Here is a 6,843-nt window from a genome sequence, read left to right as displayed (position 1 = left end):
ACTTAAGGGTTGAGGTAAAGACAGTTTTACTGGTAAAGCAAAAGCTGTGAGCACGAGGAAGGGCAAATAACTTTGCATTCTGCAGTTGAGAACTTTTGCTGCATGCGCCATTTTCATTCTGTGGGGCTTGTGTCCTGTGGCTTCAACATTCAGTTCACCAGTTTTCTGAGAGAATTTGGGTGGTGTTGATTTTCTGTAGAAGGTTAAAAAAAGTTCAGTAACACAGACGTGACAGCTGAGGTTTCTGTCATCTGCCTCAAACCACAATCTGCAAGCATACCCACATTTTTGAGAAAATGCTGCTCTTCACCTAAATATAAATCTAAGCAGAAACTTACCTTCAGGTCTTGTTTCTTGCATTTTTCTGTGTAACAGAGTTAGTTTGAGGGTTTGCTAGGATTGCTTTTCTGTAGCATGTATTATTTTTGTTCACACTGCTCACAGGAAGGAGATGCACACAATACGTAAGTATACTTTTTATTAGCAAGGCTTTTAAAATACAGTCTCCCGTTCAGTAGCTGAGCTGAACACAGTCTAAAGCAGATTGAATTACTTCATGCACCACTAAAATAGAAGATGGGTGCCGTATCCCTGCAGGAGCAACATGCTTAATTTTCACTTTAGCTCACACCAGTGTCAGTTGACCTCCCATCTCTCGTACATGAGGGGGGAAAGGCACTGCCTTTTTTGGCAAGACCAAGTATTCTCACTGTTGAAGTTTGTTTTCTGTTTCTGTCGTTTCACATCAGTGGCTATCTCCCCCTTTTTCTCCTAGCCTTACTCCTCATTTTTTCCCAGAATGGGGGGCCTGGTGCAGCAGGGCTGGCCTCTCCTATATCATTGCACCAGTTCCTATATTCTGAAAGTGTGTTTGCAGTCAGCTGCAGTTTCTTCCCTCCACCAACCTCCCTATGGACTTCCTCCAGAGTGTGAAGCCCCCTTCATTGCCTCCATTCCTGATGTGTCCAAGAGGCTCTATTCCACGTGTTTAGCATCAAATGTTAGTTCATAACTGATGCACCAGCTGAAGTCTCTGCTGTAGACCTACCTCAGACCCAGTCCTATTACCAGTTTGTTTTGTACAGGTGTTTTCTCAGTCCTGATTCTAATCCTGTCTTTTTTCCTATCACTTTCCCATCACTTTCTTTCCCATGCAACTAGCCCTTCTCTTGCTCTGTTCCGTTTCTTGCATCTATGCGTGATCACATTTGGCCACATCTGGTGTTTGAGTCACAAATTGGCTACTCCTGCCTGTATTCTGGTTGTTCCAGTAGCTCCTTGAAACTTAAGCCAAGCAGGGCAAAACCTGAACTGTCTTTCATTATTCCTCACTCTTCCTCTTATATTTTGGTAACCACCATCACCATGGTCCAGTGAGATGGTTATGAAAATGCTAGGCAACAATCAGATCTCCCTAACTAGCAACATTCCCTACTGCTTGCTTTAGCACTCTGCCCGCACCACTCTGCCCTAGCTTTAACCGAGTCTCTCTCAAGCATTGGCTACAGCACCAGATCTGTGCAAACCAACACTTTTTTCCCACTTCCTGAACACTGCAGCTCTCTGAATACCTCTTCCTCCACACAGTTTGTTTCTTCTGATTTAAGAGTTCGTCACTTCTCCAAACCAAAATAATTGGCTTCTAGGTTAAACTTTTGAATATTAATCCTTTAGCTTTCCATCTGTCATCAGTTTTCACATAGGGAGATAAAATAAACTTAGCATGCAAACCTCAGGTAGGTTTATCATCTAATCAAAGCTGAGGTTTTGCTCAGAAGTTGTTTGCAGCTCAGGAGAATATATTTCAGCTGACAGCAGATGTTCTGTACACATTTACATTGCTCATCTGAAAAAATAAAAAAAAAAGGTATGACCCAAGTATACTCCAGCAAAAGCAGAAATACTGAGGCATGACACATGGAAATGACATTTACACAGTATCTCCAAGTCTGGGTGTATCGTGTGTGTAAACCAAAATACAAGTCTTTATCTCATTTAGAACTGGAATTCCCCAACCAGAATACTAGGCTTAACAGAGAAACGGGCAAGATCAGAGTACAGACTTTCCAGATTGTGCCAGGTAGATGTAAGGGTGCAGGATTGAACAGCAATAACTCATTGTTCACATAGAAGCTGGTCCTAGAATCCAAACAGATGAAAAATGAACCATTTTTCGCTCCTCAGGAGTGTCCCCTGGAACTGTATCAAACTTCTCTGATCACCTTGTCTCTAGCTTTAGATTTGTGGACAACTATTTCTTCATTATGTACTTAGTTAAAGAACCTAAAAATGCCAAGATCCCATAATATTTTGTGAATACCTAACAAACCTAGTTCTTCATTTTCTTTATGCTGGCATGTAAGTCTACAGAGTGTCCAGGAACATGAAGCTGAATTTTAGTTTACTGTAGGCTGATACCTGCACGTTGCTTGTGATCTCAGAATAAAGAGATGGAGAAGGAAAGTGCAAATCACATTGTCTCCAGAATAAGTCATTTCAAAAGGATAGGAGAGCTATGAATACAAAGTATTTTTCCTGGTTTTGATGACTACTGATAGCCATTAGGTTATAAAAGTTGGCTTAATATGCCTTGTAAGTACAAAATTATCATAATAATAGAAAATCAGCTAGCATGCAGACAGGTGTAATGTGAACTCAAGTTCAGGGCTTGTTTAAGCTGAAATGTTCCATAGTGTCTGCAAAGCCAAAACTATCCTTCAAAACAATGCTTAGCTTCACTCTAATTACTAAATTATGCTATAACACTTTTTTCCCCATAATCTTTGTTCCTTACACCAAATTCCTCCTTGACCTCACACTTCCTTGTGTAATTCAAGCTTCAAAAATTAGTGAAACTAGAAACACCGTAAGTGTACCATATTCCCCCAAATAGTCTTTTTCCAAAAAAAAAAAAAACCTGTTCATAATTTAATATCCTAACTTCAAATTTGTACCTCTAATGCCACCAAAACTTTCCTCTTTCTCTGTCAAAGCCTCTTTCAGTTTCCATTGTTTCTGCTAAATAGAATCAGGTTATTACGGTTATTTCAAACACAACATGACTTCTCTTTCAGATTGGGCAAGGGGAAAAGAGGGAAGTAAATGTCCAAAAAGCTCTCACATCAGCTGAGATACTGTGCTGCCATCTTGCTCTCAGCTCAAAAAATAATCCAAAATCATGACAGAACACCATTATTGTAAGGTTCTAAAATATTATCTGAATTAAAATGTAACAGTATAAACCTTTTAGCATTGTTTGTTCCGTAACGAACTTATTCAAAATGAAATCATCGCTATATGGATGATAATAAAATTGAATAATCAGCTGCCTTTACGGCATACATGTGGCTACCTTTTGCTGTTTAGAAATGTTTGGGAGATAGCACTGTTACAGCACAGATTCTGTTATTACATTAAAATACCTGCTTGCTTTCTCAGAAGTAGAAAATATGGCACCAGAGCAAGCAAGTCGCACCTCTTGGCACACCACCTCACTGACCCAGTCCTACAGCTTCTGGAGCAAATACAATCGCTTCTGGTTTATATGTATGTGTTGCACTTCAGTGTAACTTCAGTTAATAGCCAATTAAAAATAGATGGCAACATGTTAGCCTAACAGCTCCAGCACAGAGCTCTACACTGAACTGTACACAGGTCTTGTCAGGAGAGGATGGGAGTCCACCAGCCTATCACCATGGCATGGATCCACTTCAGCAGCTCCAGGTTTGCAGTTCATACTGCTCAGATTCTTTGCCGCCTTCCTCTCATCATTCCTCACTGGTCATCGCTTGTTAGCAGCGAGGACTCACTAGAACTTTGCAGATTTTATACCCTTTCTCTCTCAAGAGCTGTTGGCCTAAAAACAGGCTTCCATGAGGTAAACTCCTTTTCTTCCTGCTGCTGTGGGATGCACTTTGGTGTCCCTTACTCATTCATACTGCTCAGATTCTTTGCCGCCTTCCTCTCATCATTCCTCACTGGTCATCGCTTGTTAGCAGCGAGGACTCACTAGAACTTTGCAGATTTTATACCCTTTCTCTCTCAAGAGCTGTTGGCCTAAAAACAGGCTTCCATGAGGTAAACTCCTTTTCTTCCTGCTGCTGTGGGATGCACTTTGGTGTCCCTTACTCAATGTACAGGCCCTATTTCTGGGACCTACAATCTTTCCACACATTAACTGAGCATCATACATTCACTGAGAAGCCCAGATTATTAGGGAAATGACAAATCTTAGTCCCAGTTCAATACAGCTGGATACTATGCAAAATAATCTTAGCAATAATTCAGTGTTAAGAACCAAACCCAAATGTAAGAGACATTTTCCCACTATCCTATTAGAAAATACACAGAATGGCTTAAACATACCTTACAAATTCTATGAATCCAAATTAAATTCCTTTAGCTAAAAATCATATTCTCCCTGTCTGTATTTCAGTAATAAAGCTTAAGTAGTAAGCATCCTTTTTAAATCCATGATGTTTAAAAGCTCATCTTTCTCACTGAAGGAAGAGATGAAAGAAGCAGTCTCCCTTCTGTGAACTGTTACAACAGAAAGAAAATTCAATTATTGTTTTTTTTTTAATCTGAGAAACAAAGTAGTTCCCCAGAAGACAACTATTTGGTGCCAACATCTAATCCACAATAAATGCAGCAGGTTTGGTAAAATGCTTCAGGTAGAACTATCCTAAGGCAAAGCTTGAATTTTTACATTTTATTCTCTCAAAATACCTAAGAGGAGAGAAAAATAAATTTCTCTCAAAATCAGAAACCCAAAAGCGAGAAAGTCCAGCTACAACTTTAAAACTAGCAATTCCTAGGAAACAGGATTATTTGTTAATAAAGCTTTGGTTGAAAAAAAGTATTTTCATACTGGCTTAATAAACGTGAGCACTGAGAAAATGTATTTGCCCAACTAAGGGTTCTCACATGCAATTTTTTTATCTCAAACTTACTGGCAAGATTGATAACAGGAGAAAGCAGTTAAACCTCAAGGTGCTGTAATACTGCAGTGAAAGATAGCTGTGTAATAACAGGACAAAATGTCCACTACAAATGTGTCACTACAATACATACAGCCTGTAAGCAGCTGCAGCAGCTGAGGCTAGAGATTGGGCTGTCTGAAGCGCTGTCAGAGCGCAGATGTACTCCCAATATATTAACAGCAATAAAATTCTATAATCAAGTATTTAGCACTTATGACACTGATTCTCAGCTAAAATTTTTAGGTATCGCAGGTTTAGGATAGAACTATATATATATATATATATATATACACACACACACAGTTTCTGCCAAAGAAGGCAAATTATAGAATCTCAATTCCATTACAAAGAAAATAAGCCTAGAATTTAGCATAATTAAAACCAGTTCACATAGAAGTATGAAAAAGTATCTTACCTAGTATTGACAATGCATGGTTAAATCCAACCATGAAGGCAATGCAGAAATTCATATAAATTTTGCCTCATTTGTGTTTATTTTTATGCAATTAAGTTGGCTCTAAACTAAAATTAGTTGCATCATTTCATAAATTACTTTGGACTTCCATTGAAAGTACTGTCATTTTAATCCTTGCATACTTTACCTTTTCAACTTCAGTGTCCAAAGTCTGAGTAACTTAGATGCATAAAGGCCTGCGGTAGCCACAGAACCCCGTAATTCAGTAGGCATAGAAAACAGGCATTTATTGCATATAGGTATCTACAACTTCAGAAAGCTAGACAGCTGGAAAACCAGCAAGCACTAGCAGTTTCACAAAGTCTAAGCCTGATCTCCTGTTCAAGTTCCAATACAGAGATTTTAATCATGCAAACACAATACCTTAAACTAACATGACATTCCTCAACACAAAAAAAGCTCCAAATAAAAAAATTAAATAACATATATTCCATCACATTGGGCCTGAATTAAAATGTTTGGTAATAAATCAGTTAAACCAAGCACTTGGTCTATTCAGGGTTCTGGAAGATAAGTTTTCTAACTAGCTGCTGCTCACTAGGGTGAATAACCCATGAGTGTGTGTAAACTATGCTAAAGCCCAGCAAATAAATTCTAGGTCTTACTTTATGGAGCAGAAAGGTGAAACTTCAATTCAGAGGTAGGTACAAGTTAAGTCTTTGTCTTTCATAACAAGCTTTAAGATTTATAGGACCTACGGTATGTTTGCTTTGGGTTTGGTTTGTTTATTGTTTACCTGGCTGTGAGATTTCAAGTGTCAGAAACTGCAGGCTGAAATAGTTCTAGTTATAGGTGCTGTTATAGAAAAAGAGAAATAACCAATACTTGGTCAAATGGGAGATGAGAGTATCTGTCACCTACTTCATCAGTCGAGTGATCCCATTCAGTCTTCCTGAGCTAGGAAGTAAAAAAACTTGTAAGTTTTCCTATGTACTTAATTTTTCAGTAGTACACTAGATATTCATCATATTGACACTGTAATAAGAGCACTTATATCAGCACTTTATTGTTTATATTAATGAGTATTCTCAGAACGTACATATCACTGTGGGGGAACATCTCATGTTACGACTTTCTGCACCCAACCAACTCTAGGCATAGTGTGAAAAAAACATTAATGGATTGTGTCAAATCATGTGTTAAAGTGGGAATGCTTATTCCTTTATTCCAATTATCAAATAGGATAATTTATAACTGTTGAGGAATACTTCTTGCCTATAGAAATCCTTGTAGTAAAAACCATTTTACTAAGTGCTCCTCCCAAGTATTACTGTATTACTATGGCAAATAAATACAACCCTTGTTTCAAGCAGAAGGCTCCAAATTTGCTTCAGGACCAAGAATCACTTTGTACTAAGCAAGCTTTCTGCTTTTATTAGTTATTTT

Source organism: Pterocles gutturalis, unplaced genomic scaffold (genome assembly GCF_000699245.1).
Source record: "Pterocles gutturalis isolate BGI_N339 unplaced genomic scaffold, ASM69924v1 scaffold46206, whole genome shotgun sequence".
NCBI lineage: Eukaryota > Metazoa > Chordata > Aves > Pterocliformes > Pteroclidae > Pterocles > Pterocles gutturalis.
This window is presented reverse-complemented; position numbering follows the sequence as displayed.